At 45.9% G+C, this 15493-nt stretch overlaps 1 long non-coding RNA gene across 1 annotated transcript in view; it reads left to right on the forward strand.

The window, feature by feature from the left end:
- The window catches only part of LOC127493760 (uncharacterized), a 35115-nt gene extending 23999 nt beyond the window's left edge, over nt 1-11116 (forward strand). Inside the window, exons 2-3 of the long non-coding RNA XR_007924308.2 lie at nt 5177-8886; nt 11067-11116. This is a non-coding gene — a long non-coding RNA (uncharacterized lncRNA). The remainder of the gene's footprint in view (nt 1-5176; nt 8887-11066) is intronic.
- The last annotated feature ends 4377 nt before the right edge of the window (nt 11117-15493 follow it).

The following is a 15493-nucleotide window of genomic DNA, read 5'->3' on the forward strand; positions in this document are numbered from 1 at the left end:
GAGGGACTGAAGGGTAAGAACTCATCTAAAGATCCCACTTTGAAATGGGTCTTCCCCAAAAGTCTTTGAAGCTGGTCTTCCCTGAAGGTATGAAAGTAATTTTTCTCTGCAATTGAGGAGCTGGTTCACGTTCTCTGGATTCCTCCATTGCACTGACTGGGTTCCTAGGCTGAACTGCGTTAGCAGGGGCCCTGAGCAGATGGTGTCCCGCAGTGAGGGAGCACTGGCCCTCCAGCAATGATCCCACCATGACCCCCTGAAGACTGGGCTATCTGTTGCTTTAGGAGAACCCTAAAGAGTTATCCCTCTTCTTAACTGGGAGTGTTTTCTTCTGTTGGAGGGGTAAAGAGTAGAAAACTCATAGGCAGTTGGTTTAATGCATCTGATCTTCAGGTGAAAGTCATGTGTCACCCAACTGGAGCTCAAGCGGAGGGCAGACAGTGCAGAACCACAGGCAAAGAAATTACTCCATAACTTCCGGATGGTACAGCTAATGTCAGATACGGAAAGATCCATTCATTCATTCATTCATTCACTCAGCAAATATGTGGTAAGCATTTACTAGACGCTAGGCCCAGGACTAAGTCAGGGTTATAAGAGCAAATCAACAATTGTATTCTCAAGGAAATCGGGATTTAGCTGAGGAGACATGTGCACACACAAAATCATGGTGAAAGAAAGTCGGTCTATACGAGTGCCAGAAAGAAAATACTTCATTTGAAGACTTTTTAAGTTAAAATCAACAGATCCTCATGGGCAGTTGGAAACAGAAATGAAGGGGGGCAAAGAACCCAACAAGTCCAACATTTCCACTCTGCAGGACTGAATGAAAAGTGGTATGACTTAACTAGGAAGGAATACCAGAGAAGATTCAGGTTTTTTTTGTTTGTTTGTTTGTTTGTTTGTTTTTGTATGAAAGAAAAGACGTGTTGTTTTATTCAGGGAGCCCCAGGGAAGTTCAAGGTTGAAATGTCCATGGGTAATTGAAAATACATCTGGAACGCTAGAGAGATGTAAAAATATTAGGGACATTATACAGACAGATGGTGTGGAAGCCACGGAAAACTGTGGGGAAGGTATGGGGAGCAGTGATTAGAAGACTTCAGTCAATAATGTTGTGTTAGGGAGAATGGGAGTTCGGACAAAGGGACCCAGTGAGGAATGGGGCAAAAGGCAGAGTGTAAACAAACAAGAATTTGGAAAGAATTCCTCCCCTAAGAAGACTTCCACCGAACTTCCACCCGCCCATAAACTGCTGTCACCGAGGTCACACACAGCGAGGTCACACACAGCGTCAACCTGTCAAACCCAGAAGGCACTTTCCACCTGCCTGGCCTCTTTGTGGGCTCCACGCTACTAACGCCTCAGCGCCTCATGAACTGCTCGCCCCAACATGACTCCCAGAATGCCATCTTCCCGCCTCTTCCACGTCTCCCTTTTTTTTTTTTTTTTTTAAGTTGTGGCTTCTACTTTCTCCTCAAATATCAGCGATCCCAGAGTTCCAACCATGACTCCTGTTTCCACTCAAGATGCCCTTTCTTTCCCTGTGATTTTCCACAAACACTGCTTACCCACAGGTGAGACTCAAACTGCCCTCCCCAGCTCCAGCGTGCTGTGGACACATAGGAAGAAAGCAGCAGCAGCTGCTGAAACGGAGTTCCAGCTGGCATTGTCCAACCACACGCTCTCTCAGACAGCACCATCAGGATGCCCAGAGGTCTGCAGATTCCACATAAGCAGATCCTCCTGCACCTGATCCTTCTCTCTTAACTCCCATTTTTCTGGATCCTGCAGAAGATGGCACGTGTGAAGAGGAAGTTGCTCTGCTCTGTTTTAAAGCCTCTGAAGGCTACAGAACTATGCCTCCTAGGAGATGACTGGAACACAGCACTTTGGCCTAAGACACTTCCTTTCTGTGACAGGGACTTATTGGGAGAAGTACGGCCAGGACTATCTTGAGGATAAGAGAGTAGCTTGGGGATTTCTAAAAAGATAAGGCGCTTACCACGGAGGTAGCATTATTAGCATATGTAAAGCTTGATGCGCAAGGGCTGCCACAGTGGTGCTTTGTCGCAGGATGCAGGCACCTTCCTAGTGGGGCTTCCTAAGGCTTGTGTGTGCCGGTGAGCCGCACGGCGATGCAGCACACTGAACGTGCGGACGTTGGAGCTGCAATGGAACATGACATTTGAAATAGATAGCTGGCAGCTGAAGAGAAAGGCAGGCAGACCCGCTGGGCCACTAGCAATGCCACGCTGGAGGTAGATTAGGGGATCCCCCCCATCAGGAGGAGGGGAACAGTGGCTCCTAAGAGTGGGGGAGGGGAGCCTCGGACAAGAACAGATTTAGGCTTCCTTGTGCAGGACTGACTACAGAAGTGCTGTCACCTCTCCTGGTCTCATTATTTCCCCACATTCTTTCTTCATCAAAATTAGGCATTATTCCCACCGAGGGTCAGTTACTCGCCAAAGCTGATGCTTTAAATAAAAACTACTGATTTCTGTATCATTGTTGAGTATCTCCTTGCGTTCACTTGACTCAAGCACAACTGGGTTCCATTTTGTCTTTCCTGCCTAAATTTCCCTTAGGCATATCCCAAGAATGTGTGAAATGTCAACTCAGTTGGAATATTCTGGAAGTTACATTATCTATGATTGAGAAAAGCAGGACAGAGTAGAATTCTCTTCCTAAACTTAATGATGATAATACTATCACAATAGGAGCAATAATCTTCCACTAAGGAGATTTTTTTTTTTAAAGCAGCACTCTATTCTGAAATATTTAACTCGACTTCCTAAATTCCACATAGTCCATTAATTCACCCTTACAAGCAATCATTACCAAAACCAACAGGTTTGTAAAATCCACTGGATAGAGGTGTATGTGTGCATCAGGAGAGAGAAGGTTGGAGAAGGGTTGCTTTTTTTTAGAAAACAAGACAGGAAAAAATATGATATCCTTTCATTACATGAAATAAAACTGAGAGCAGATAAAATCAGTACAGTGGTGGAGCCCCTCCCCACACTGGAAGAGTTCTTGTCCTCCTATACTTTCCGACCACCAGCCTCTTTTCTCCCTTCTTCATCTAGCTCTCCTAAAAGATTGGGCAATAAAGGGTGCCTGAAGCAATCGCCACGCATCCCAGAATCCCCCCATGATTAGCTTCTTCCTCGAAGCTTTCCTTCCACCCTCCTGGGAGGCATCCTAAACGTAAGAAACTTTCAGAGTGGTGGACTTTGAAGTCTACACACACAAGACAAATGTGAGTGGAACTTCACCTCCAGGGCCATCACTTTCCTAGGCTCCTTCGAAGGCCCTGCACCTAAGTGATTTGGAATCATCTTTTCTTCAGGAGGTCTTCCAGGTTGACGAAACTTCAAGCTCCATAGAACCTGGATCCACCACTGCCTACACGTATATTTCATTCCAGCCAACTCCTTTCCCAGTAAGGCCCCAATATCCATTTTACCTGAAGAATGGATCCCACAGTTGCTCATTCAGACACAAGGAAGGAATACAGCAACCACACAATGAAGTTTCACTTGAAATGAACCCTGTTCTCTCCAGAAATGCTTTTATGACAGTCACATCCTTTGATTTGATGCTAAATTTTTCAAATATGTCCCTCTATACCAATACAAGTTTTAGTACTCAGGGCATTTGTTTGTGGGCTCTCAATGAAGATTAATCAGAGATAAGAATTTTAAGAAACAGTACTTCGGGGTTCTAGCTACTCGAAGATGAGAACTGCACACATTCTGTTCCCTGTCTAGGAAAGGGCTGGCAGGTGGTGAGAGGACAGGCACGGACGTAGGTGATCTGGAGGGAAGGGAATTAAACATCTACCAGGCACCTACTATGTGCCGAGAGCTATGTACAGGAGCATTTCACATCCATGTTACATGTAATCCTGGGGGATGATAATATCCCCATTCCAAATTCCCTAGCAGTTTGCTTAAAAGTTTAAATCAACGTGTAAAGAGCTAGTAAGGCCAGTCCTAGGGGGTTTGAGCTGGGACCTGGGGATTTATTCAAGTTGTGAATATAGAATACTCGAGTTCCCACAGCAGTCAGCCTTCTGGGGCACTGGTAATTTAACAGAAGTAGCAGTGAGATGAAGTACTCTCCAATTTTTAGCAAATCACCAGAGCACACGGCTGGGCAGGAGGAAGAACGCCCACTGACACTACTGAGCGACTTGTCAGTTCTGTCCTCGGCACACTGTTGTCTGAGATGGACAGTGTGAGCGGCCCTGCAACAGGAGTGTAAGCCTGCCTACTCCATTACTCATGCATGTTTAGTGCCATTGTGAAAACAGCAGTGGAAGTCCGTTTGAAGAGTTGTGTGGGTTTGAGAAAGTCAGTTCACCTCCTTCGGCTTCAATTTTCATGTATAAAATTAGGATGTTAAAACACACGATGATTGGCTTCCTTTCGATTCTTGATATTATATGATTTAGTCATTGAAAAACTAGCTTGATTTGATGTGGCTATAGGGTTATGGAAAACATGGTACAACAGAACTCAAGAAATTAAACCACAGTGCTCTCCAGCAGCACTTTCTGCAAGTGTGGAAATGCGCTTTGTGTGTATTTCCAACATGGTGGCCCCTAGCTACATGTGGCCATTGAGTACTTACAGTGGAGCTAATGTAACTGAACAGAATTACTAATTTTCTTTTAATTCATTGAAATTTAAATGGCTAAATGTGCATAGTGGTTATCATATTAGACAGGGAGAATATTAACTTTATTTAAGCCAGACTCCCTGTATAAAGGTAAAAGAATGAGGGAATAGCTTGAGCACTGTTTCAATTGAAGAATAAAAGACCAGTTGGGTTTAACTTAGGCAATTTACAAATAGAGTACAACCATAGCTCCAGACCTTCTGACAAGAAGGCTGGCCTCTTCATTTGGGCACAAAGGCAATCATAACAATAGTACCTTACAGGTAGATATAACTTTATGCTCTCCAAGGATCTTTTATGCCTATAGTTTAATTCTCAAAACAACTCTGATATAGAATACAAGCAATATTTTCTCAGTTTCCAGAAAAGGAAATTGAGATGAGGATGTTCACCCAGACTTCCACCAGAAACCAAGCAGCACTTGGAACCCGTTACTTTACACTTCATTTTCCCAGTACAACCTCTGATCTCTCTCCTTGCCTGCCTTCAGGATGGCGATTGTAACAAATTAGAAAATACTCCGAAATATAAGCATGGAGAAGATGAAGAAAAGCCAGGAAGGCAACAACCCACCAACGGGATAACCAAACCTTGAAAGAATCCAGGGGCCGGTGCTGTGGCGCAGTGGGTTAAAGCCCTGGCCTGAAGCGCCGGCATCCCATGTGGGCACCAGTTCTAATCCCGGCTGCTCCTCTTCTGATCCAGCTCTCTGCTATGTCCTGGGAAAGCAGTAGAAGATGGCCCAAGTCCTTGGGCCCCTGCACCCACGTGGGAGACCTGGAAGAAGCTCCTGGCTCCTGGTTTCAGATCAGTGCAGCTCCGGCCATTGTGGCCATTTGGGGAGTGAACCAGCGGATAGAAGACCTCTCTCTCTCTCTCTTTCTCTCTCTCTCTCTCTTTCAAATAAATAAACTAAATCTTAAAAAAAAAAAAAAAAAGAATCCAGAGTTGGTTGTGTCTCTCATGAGAAAAAAGGAGTGAAAAATGAAGTTCCCACTGTGTGCCAGATGTTGCACCGACCGCACCTGACAGAACAATCCTATGAGACAGCATTCTCGGGACGCTTTCATTCTTGAGAAAACGACTAGTTTGAGATCACACACATCTGACAATCACAAACCGGGATTTCATTCTACAGCTTCTGTCTATTTCCAAAGTCACACTCAAAGGAAGAGAAAGATTCCTCCCCACCCCCACCCCCGCCTTCACTCCCTTTCTGAGAGTGCTGAAAAGTGGCTAAGCCTGCAGGCCTTAGAGTCGCTCAGACTGAACTTGAACCTCAGCTCTGACACTATTTAAAGGATTTAACATTTCTGAGACTCAGTTTCCTCAACTGCGAAAGTGAGGACTCATTTTACCGACGTGACGGAGTAGGGGCAATTTAAATACGATACCTTGCAAGAACGCTCAGTCCAGCGCGGAGCCCAAGTACAGAGAGTGGTAGTTTGGAGCATTAGACGCATGAAGACGTCGCAGGCTCTGCAGACGATTCTAAAAGGGGAACTCCAAAACCTACTTGAGACGAGGTAGCATTCTTGCTGAAGCCCACCAAGTAGACAGTCCCTGAGGACACAGGACATGGACTTGGACACTGCGGTTAAGCTGGTTGGATGCTGCCAGTTTTAAAACAGCCATTGAGAGGGCCAGGGACTGGGTCTGAAGCAGTGAAATGATGCCTTCGCTCAGGAAAGCCCAGGAAACATGGAACTTTCTCCTGACTTCATCTCCGGTAAGACAGATGCCAAACCCAGCATGCACTTGACTTCCAATCCCATACACCCAAGTCCTGTCGGCTGCCTACCCGAATGCTATAGGGGCATGAACAAGGCTCCCTAGCGAGCACACTCAGCTCTTCATTCAACATATATTTATTCAATACCTGGTCAGTGCTAAGTCCAGTTTTAATACTCAAGAAACAGCCATGAACAAGACATACTCTTAGAGCCTACTTTGGGTGGAAAAGAACAGACACATATCAAATAGACAAGATCATTTCAGGTTATAAGAAGTGCTGTGAAGAATACAAAGCAGGATGACGTGGCAAAGAGCAGCTGTGGGGAAAGGCTACCACAATGGAAGGATTAGCAAAGAACCCTCTGAAGGGGTAACATTTAAGCTGAGACCAGCCAGGTAAAGATCTAAGGGCACAACGTTCTGGGAACAGGGTACAGCCAATGCAAAGGCCCTGAGGCAGAGATGTACTAGGTGCAGTTGAGAAAGTGAAAAAGTCAGGTGGCTAGCGCTGAACCAGAGGAGAGGGTTAAGAGATGAGGTCAGGGAAACGCATGGGCCAGGTCATGCAGGGCTTACACTAGGCCATGGTAAGTAAGGAGTTTGGGTTTTATGCTAAATGCAGTGGAAGGCCATTTGGGTAGTATTAAGCAGGGAAGCAATGAGATCTGATTTGCCTTTTAAAAAGATTATTCCTAATCCTGCCACCCCCTGTCCAAACTCGTAAGTGTAATGCGTGCACCCAGTTTCTCTTCAGAGCCATCAGCCTTTTGCCTGTTGCCTAGTTCTGTGTGAGTCTGTCTCTCCCTGCCCCCGTTCAATCTGCTGCCCAAATCCCACCGAGTCTGCCTCCACAGTGTTCATGAAGTTCAACCCCTCCTTCGTACTTCCGTTGCCCCTCTCACTTCTTACCGGAATTACTTCCGGGGCTCTCGGGCTGCTTTTCTCCGCTCTTGTCTGGCCCTTCCGCAACCCACCCCACATACCATGGCCAAAAGTAAAGCTCTGCTTATGTCTCTTTTCTGCTCAAGAACTTGTAATGGCTCCCCAGCATCCAAGAAACTCAAGGGCAATTCTCGAACCCAGTGTTTCTGCTCCTCCGCCATCTTGCTGAGCTGGTCTCTTCTCTGTGCCTGACTACGTTCTTTCCAAACTGGTCTACTTGGTGTCTCGGAACGCGGTTTGATTTGTATGCTATTTCCTGGGTCTGGGTCAGTGCTTCCCCCAGTTACATCTGCTGAGATCCTACACTACTCAGTATCTGCAGTGGAATGCTACCACCTCCACGACACTGTCTCTGCTCTTTGTGACTCCAACTGAGTCTCCCCCCATCTGGTCTGAATCTGCTTAGAGCATTTACTACATTTTTCTTCGTATTACTGTGATCTGTGTACATGTCTTACTACCCTTCCAAATTATTAGGTCTTTAAGGACAGGAACAGAATCTGAATCTTTTTCTTTTAATACCTGTTAGTACCCAGCAGAGAGCATAGCATGCAGAAGGTGCTTGACAAATATTTATTGAATGAATGAACGAACAAATCAACAAAAAGATCCTAAAACTCATCTTTAGGCTGCATCACTCAATGAAATAATTTTAGGAAATTATGAGTAGTCAGAAGAGGAAATAAGAAAGGTCTAGCCCTTTAATCTTGACAATGGCATTTAAGGCTCCAGGGAAATACAAATAAGCATGGAAATAGGTTTCTATTGTTTTACATGGAACCGATGTCAGGAAAAGTCACCTGGGAATTGCTGGAAATTATGCACTGTGTGAGCAGTGCCTGAGGACGTAGATTCCACGACTGTGGCTCTCTACTCTCCACAGTCCCTCAGTCCCCACGGTGGCTTTATGGGAAATAATATAAAACCATTTCCCTTCGCAATTAATTTTTGAGTTGAGCAGTTCCTCTTCAGAAACAAAGATAAAAGTTTCAGCTAATTCCCCAATTCTTCACTGTACTATATTAGCATTCCAGAAAGACTAAATTAGTGTGTTGGGGTTTACCTCAATCAATTGCATTGGTGAGTTCATTTATCTTAAGCGATGTTGCTTTGAAAGAAAGGTATTGAATGAACTTTCTCATGGAGCAAAGGCTTCTATTTAGGTGGAAGATGGGGAGAGCGCTTGCTTGGGAAGCAATAGGGCACTCCTCACTGGCTACCTCTGGCGTCACTGTCACGCACTGACCTTGGCTCCTCCATATTGCTAGTACACGGTTGCAAGCCATTTGTTATCTTTTTAGTCTGAGAACAATGAAGCTCCCATGAAGTAAGAGTATCTTCTTTTATTCCTTTCTCATTGCTAAAAAGTCTCCTCCTGGGAGATTTAGGAATCCACCAATCAGTGCTTCCGTGAAAGGGAGACACAGCCGGAAGTAAGTTGCTACTTCCCGAGCGGATCACTCATCTCGCCTTGGACTAATCCCCATGAATCCTGCCCAAGCCAATGCACCTTCTCGCCTACCGGTAAGCTGCACACCAGTGGTGGTTTGGGTAGTGCCGGTAGCTCCCTGCGTCACTTATGCTCTGGCTTTTTCCCTAGTAACTTTACAACAGTCACTTATTCTGAAATATGAAGTCCTCCTATCATGTTCTAGAAAAAGGGCGTGAAAGCCAGGCATTCAAACCGGTTTCTAAGTGTGCTTTTGTTGTGTGCATGTGACTTTATGACCAAGGGTTTAGGCAAGCAGCTTTCTACCCGCTTCTTAACATCTCTGTTTTCTCTGGGTCTTAGTTCCTGTCCCTTGGGAGCTATGACTGCTCCCTTGCACAAACAGTTCAGGAAAGACCCTTCTTTTCAAACACTATTTTTGTATCTGTTTCTAAGAGATGTCAATAAGAAGGCAGGGGTGAGAGCCTGTCCTTAGAAGGGAAGAAAGTATCCACTCTCTTGCCTGTGGTCTTCTCAGGGAGGTAGGAATGAAGTCCGATTTCTACTATGATATCTGCCTTCTAGGGGTCAGAAGCACTTTCTGGTAGGTCAGGGAAATGAGGCAAAAATACCGTCTCTTGATTTCAGCAGGGGAATTCACAACAGCTAAAGAGCCACAGTAGTACAGAAGGGATGTGAAAACATGGGTGCACACTCTGGTTCGGTGTTTAACAAATGGGGTTATCTTGGGCAAACCACTTCACCACTATAAGGTTCAGTTTGTCTAATAGTAAAACACAAACGAAAATACAGGGCAGACTCTGCTTGCTACGCTCACACCCCCGCATCGGAGTGCCTGGGTTTGAGTTTCCCACCCCGCTTCCAATCCGGCTTCCTGCTAACATGCAGTCTGCGAAGTCACAGGTGACACCTCAAAGTACTTACATCCCTGACACTCACAAGGAAGACCTGGACGGAGTTCAGGCTCCTGGCTTTGTGCTGGCCCAGCCCCAGCTATTGTAGGCATTTGGGGAGTGAACCAGTGAATGGAAGATCTGTCTTTACCTTGCAAATAAATAAAAATAAATTTACATTTTAAAAAATACATGATATGTGAAACATGGTTCATGAAGGTTTAACACAGGTTAAATGGGATGAGATATCAAAGCATAACTACTCTTATAGAAAAGAGAGGAATATGCAGGGTGGGTGGCTGACAGAATCTGGGGGATTGGTAACTGAATAACTAAAAAAGTTACATTTATTTATGTATTTATTTGAAAATGGGGGGGTATGAGAAAGAGGAAGAGAGAGGAGAGGGAGAGAGAGACAGAGAGAGAGAGAGATCTTCCACCTGCTGGTTCACTCCCCAGATGCTGGTAACAGCTATGGCTGGGCCAGGCCAAAACCTCATCTGCTGGCTCCCAGGATGCACAGGAGCAGGGAGCTGGATTGGAAGCAGAGGCAGGATTCCATCTCGGGCATCTCAGTAAGGCATAAGCTGCCTATCCCAAGAGGCCACTCAACCCACAGTGCCACAAGCCCCGTCCCTAAAGGATTTCTTACAACCTTACAGGATTGTCCTGTTCAATTTGAATAGCAATGATTTGGATAAACCTATAGAAAACATTTTTTTAAATCTCATTTGAGGATATTACAAAAGGGGGAAAGATGACAATCAAGGCCAAACAAATAAAAATAGGCAAAAAGAAACCACCGCTGAAAACCAAAAGTCCTCAAAGTATCAATTCTGACAAAATGAATTTCAAAAGTTGTGAAAGCAGAGACAACTTAAGCCCAACAAACAAATGACAAAAGTCCAGGTTGCTGACACAGCGGCACGTATTTAAGAAAAAGGAGAGAAGAAAGCGAAGAAGCAGGAATGGGAGAGGAGGAGTTTATACTTTGGGATGAAGTGCTGGAAGGATCAAATGCACTCTCAGACTGCACGGAAGAAGTGGTCATTCTCTACTCCACGTGGAGCCCAGTGGCCAGTCCTGAATTCCTATCTTCAGGAGGAATTCAGACAAACTGAAGTGATTGCAGCAGAGTGGCCAGGGCGAAAGATTTCTATACCATGTCCTTGTAGACTGCACAATGCCCACCAGGAGGAAGGTAGTGGGAGGGGCACCCTCACGCCTGTTTCCAAATATGAGAAGGGCCAGGTCCTGCTACGATGGGGAGGCTGGCCCTGTACGTCCCCACAGGAGGAAAGCGATGCTCATGAAAGGTGTGACAAGCTGCCTAATGGCCCTGTCCCCACTGCTGTCTCCAGAGAGTCCGTGCAGCTCCTTCGGGACCACCAGCATGGAGAGCTGAGGCAGGGACCGGAGGGATTCCAAGCCCTTCTACCTCTAGAAATCCACGACTGCCCTTGACCCAGTGTCACTCACAGCCTTCCTCTGAGGCATGCTCTTTGGGAGATCATCCCCAGGTAAATACTCTTTGTGGAATACAGGTTTTTATTTTATAGACTATCTGAGCTCTAGGAATGTGCTCATCCCAATCGGCAGCTTTGTTCCATGGAAAAACACTGGCTTTGGAGATTAATTTGGGTCAAACCCTGGCTCTGACATTTACCTGGTATTAGACTTCAGGCAAATGACTTTACTTCTCTGAGCCTCTCTATCTACTTGGCCACTGCCTGCGATGCCTGCATCCCATATAGGTGTCGATTCCAGTACCAGCTGCTCCATTTCTGATCCTGCTCCCTGCTAATGTGCCTGTGAAAGCAGCAGAGGATGGCCCAAGTCCTTGGGCCCCTGCACCCACGTGGGAGACCAGGAAGAAGCTCCTGGCTCCTGGTGTCAGATCAGTCCAGCTCCAGCTGTTGTAGCCATTTGGGGAGTGAACTAGTGGATGGAAGACCTCTCTCTCTCTCCCTCTCTCTCTCTAACTCTTTCAAATAAATAAATCTTAAAAAAAAAAAAAGCAGTGGCAACTGATGTGCAAAGAAATATGCTATCCTATATTAAACACTTAGCACAGTGACTGGCACCCAGTGAGTATGCAATACAATGTTAATTCCATTCTTCCCTTTCTAGAGGAATGCTGCATAATCTCCAGGGGAACAGAGAGGTCCTCGAGAATTGATAATTGGAACTAGCTCACAGACTCCCAGGATGGGAAATCAATGAGAAAATTCACACGCACCAGACCCCAAGAAGGATTATTTTACACACACACACACACACACACAAACACACCATGGGTATTATTCTTTCTCATCCATTTCCTGTGGCCATGCAAACATTCTGCACCTTTCCAAATCTGTTGCTCAGTATGTTGTAGTTCTGTCGCTCCCCCTCTTCGCGGAGGAGCGACACAGGACCCTGCCTAGGCTTCATATCCGAGTCACGGCACCATTATGTCGCTCCCCCTCTTCGTGGAGGAACGACACAGGACCCTGCGCTGTTCTTTCGTCTGCTCAGCCCTCCCCGGGTTTGCTGCTGGTTCTTCCCGGGTTGGCTACCGTCCTTCCACCTCCGTGGAAGGGCGGTTCCCCCTGCCACTTTCCCCACTTCCGCGGGGGAGCGGCACACCGCTGGCCGGCTCTCTCTCGGGGGCTGCACAGGTGTTCCTTCAGATAGATGTTCCCTGGTGCATGTTGTCTCTCTCCTCCTTTATAGTCCTCTTCCACCAATCCCAACTCTGCTACCCACACGCCGAGTACGCTGCTCTCCTCCAATCAGGAGCAGGTCCTACAGTTTATTGGTTGAACTGGAGGCAGCTGTGTAGAAGCTGTTTCCTCCTCTCCCAGCGCCATATTGTGGGAGAGCAGATGCATAGAATAAGTCTTAATTCCAGTAACAGTCTAGTCCGAGTTGCTCCCAGTTGCTCCCCACAAGTTCAAACCAAAATTCATTTATTGAGCACAGGCTGAATGTGTTAGGAGAGAGGGTACGCCTGCCATCACCAGCCCTCTATCTCCATCTCCCAAACCAATCACCTACCACAGAATGTCTTTATCAAGGGTGATACCCTTCAGATCTGACTTCTTTCCCCTACTGGTGTTCAGTTCAAGATGCTTTACTTTGTCACCGGAAGCATATAACAGAGTCGATGCCACAAGGGTGTATCAGTAAGGAGATTTCTTCTTGACCCAGCTGGCCCCAAACATAATCACCAGGGAGGCTTTTTGTAGGCAGATACTGTGATTGTAAGTGCAGATGTAAGTGCATGTTAGAGCGTATCCAATCCTTTATAAAATGCTAGCAAGCACGTTGTCTCACTGTTATTTTGTGTTAGTGAGTTACCCAGGTTAATTACATATTACACAAAATCCACTTCTTTATAGCTGCCTTACATTTTTTTAGCTGTTTAATGGTTTATCTCATCTTATCTTACAACAATATTAGAAATGCATTTGCTAGCTCTGTCCCTCTTTCCCTAGTCCAACTTCCAGACAGTGAGTTGCAGGTTGGTATCCCACCAGAGGGTGGCTCTGTCTGTTGGTATGGTCAGCTAACTAGTTAGTCCATGTTCCTTGAGGGCCCACTGTCTGCCCATCACTGTGCCTGTGATGATACCAACGAGAAGGACAAAAGCTAGACCTTCCAAGCATTCGTCTTCCAGGGCAGAAACATGGAACAGAAGCCCTTCTGGGCAGGGCGTTTCTTGAGTGATAACACTTGAACTGATTAGTCTGTGGTCTTCCGTCCCTCTTTAAATGGGCTAGGCTCACAACATGCTGAGCCAACACTGCTGGTGGTAAACCTACCCCAAGACCCCTGCCCACCAAGGGAGTTGCTTGGTTCATCATGTGTTCACGTGTTTGTTCCCAAACCTATTCAAACTCATTCTTCTTCTTCTTGGAATGACACGATTTCATCAAACTTACTTAAAGTAATGAAGTGTAAGTGCAAAAGAGATAAATTGCTTCTAGGAGATCTCAGTTAAATGTTTGGGAAAAGCCTTAAAACTAAGTTACCAAAAATGTGCTGTCAACTTCGGCATGGGGGAGCCAACCCTAAAACCTCATTAAATCCGGAAAAATCTGACTGCCTAACAAATGTCTTTTAGAACTTGCTCCATTTTAAAGCAACCAAGATTAAGCAACAGTTGAGAAAGCTTCGGAGGTGTGGCTTGTGTCAGAAAGAGGACCAGGGTTCTAAGGGGAGGCCCTCTGCTCCAGGGATGGGGCCTTGGCCCTCCATCAAAAACTTTAGGGATGTTTTAAGTTAAAATAAAGGCTTAAGAGGCCGGCGCCACGGCTCAATAGGCTAATCCTCCGCCTGCAGTGCCGGCACACGGGGTTCTAGTCCCAGTTGGGGCGCCGGATTCTGTCCCGGTTGCTCCTCTTCCAGTCCAGCTCTCTACTGTGGCCTGGGAGTGCAGTGGAGGACGGCCCAAGTGCCTGGGCCCTGCACCCACATGGGAAACTAGGAGAAGCACCTGGCTCCTGGCTTTGGATCAGCGCGGTGCGCCAGCCACAGCGCACCAGCCGAAGCAGCCATTGAGGGGTGAACCAATGGAAAAGGAAGACTCTTTCTCTCTGTCTCTCTCATTGTCCACTCTGCCTGTCAAAAAAATAAATAAATAAATAAAAAATAAAGGCTTAAGGACTGATTCCATCATGTTGCATGATTCCTCCTTTAATTTCCTTGTTCCACTAAATCACTATCAATGGAATGGGCTATAAGGGCTTCTACTATCGTTAGCATAATAATATAGTAAGAGCTACAGTAGAAGGTGCTAAGGCAGATGAGACAAGCTCCTACAAGGAAAGAGAGGGCTTAGGACAGCCTCCATGGGGGAGTACAAGTGGATGTTGAAGGACAGAGCAGGAGTTCCTAGAGTAATAGAGAAAGGTCGATCATTTTTCCAGGGAAAACAACAGTAGAGTTGCAACCCAGTCTTCTTGACTGTCAATCAACTCATCTGGAAGATGAGAATAATAGCAGTACCCACCTCATTGGGCTACCTTCAGGTGACATGAGATATCGCTAAATAATCATGCATTAATAAAAATGTATGCAAAGTTAGTTGAAGGCTGGGAGCAAGGGAGTCTCAATGCTGCAAATGATTCTGAACATGAGAAATGCTTCTTGCCTCTTTTAGAATCCACTACAAAGAATCCAAGAAGTACCAAATTCAAAAGGACAGGATGTGGGGTGTAAGCCCCTAGACCCTGGGAGCTATGTCAGCTCCCGAGGCTGGCATGCTGAGTGAGAAAGCAGGCCCTCTTACTTACCAGCATTCAACATCGCACATCAATCTGCATACCATCATCTCCACTGAACAGATACGGGAACTGGGTCACACAGAAGTGAAGCACGTCACTGAAGTTTGCAGAGATGACAAACAGGGATCAGAGACCAGAATTCAGGTCACCTGACTCCAAATTCTGTGTGCTTTCCTGTTTTCCTGGCTGCCTGTCACATGGGCTCTTCAGTTAAGCAAGCCCTCGGCTGTGGCGTCTTGTATTTATTCATTTGTTAAAACTTTTGGTAGGACAGGAGGATGCTGCAACTAATAGCTAAAATGAGGGTTGGGGATTATCAGGGATTTCAATTATCCTGCCTATTTCTGACCTCCATTACCAAGGATAATCAGAAGCCAGCTCGAGCAATTTTCTGAAACTTTCATTAATTTTAAATAAATTTATACAATGTCATTTTTCCCCTTTACCCAAATTAAAATGTCCTTGTCTTTTCAGTTTCTCATTACAGGCAAATCCCTTGTATGTCTTTTAGCCTCTGT

The sequence above is a fragment of the Oryctolagus cuniculus genome, chromosome 7, assembly GCF_964237555.1.
Source record: "Oryctolagus cuniculus chromosome 7, mOryCun1.1, whole genome shotgun sequence".
NCBI lineage: Eukaryota > Metazoa > Chordata > Mammalia > Lagomorpha > Leporidae > Oryctolagus > Oryctolagus cuniculus.